This window comes from Corvus brachyrhynchos, unplaced genomic scaffold (genome assembly GCF_000691975.1).
Source record: "Corvus brachyrhynchos isolate BGI_N302 unplaced genomic scaffold, ASM69197v1 scaffold62, whole genome shotgun sequence".
In the NCBI taxonomy this organism is placed as follows: Eukaryota; Metazoa; Chordata; class Aves; order Passeriformes; family Corvidae; genus Corvus; species Corvus brachyrhynchos.
Window position 1 is genome coordinate 3207108 of NW_008236629.1, and position 219 is coordinate 3207326.

At 34.2% G+C, this 219-nt stretch overlaps 1 protein-coding gene across 1 annotated transcript in view; it reads right to left on the bottom strand.

Annotated features, from left to right (window-relative positions):
* CD81 (CD81 molecule) overlaps nucleotides 1-219 on the bottom strand; it is a 41148-nt gene that overhangs the window by 32701 nt on the left and 8228 nt on the right. The gene's annotated exons all lie outside the window — the stretch shown is intronic.

A 219-nucleotide genomic window follows, 5' to 3' on the forward strand; every position in this document is an offset into this window, starting at 1 on the left:
CGGGAGGCGAGCATCTTAAAGGTGTTCTCCAACCATCCTACGGTTCTACCTCCCCCTCTGCATATCTATTTAAAAAATAGACATAAATAGATATACACGTACGATTACATACATAACGCATGCATTAAAATAAAAAAGCAAAGGATAATCACCCTCTCCGTCCTTCAAAATTAAAAAAAAAAAAAGGAAAAAAAAAAAAACAAACAAAAAACACTCGAC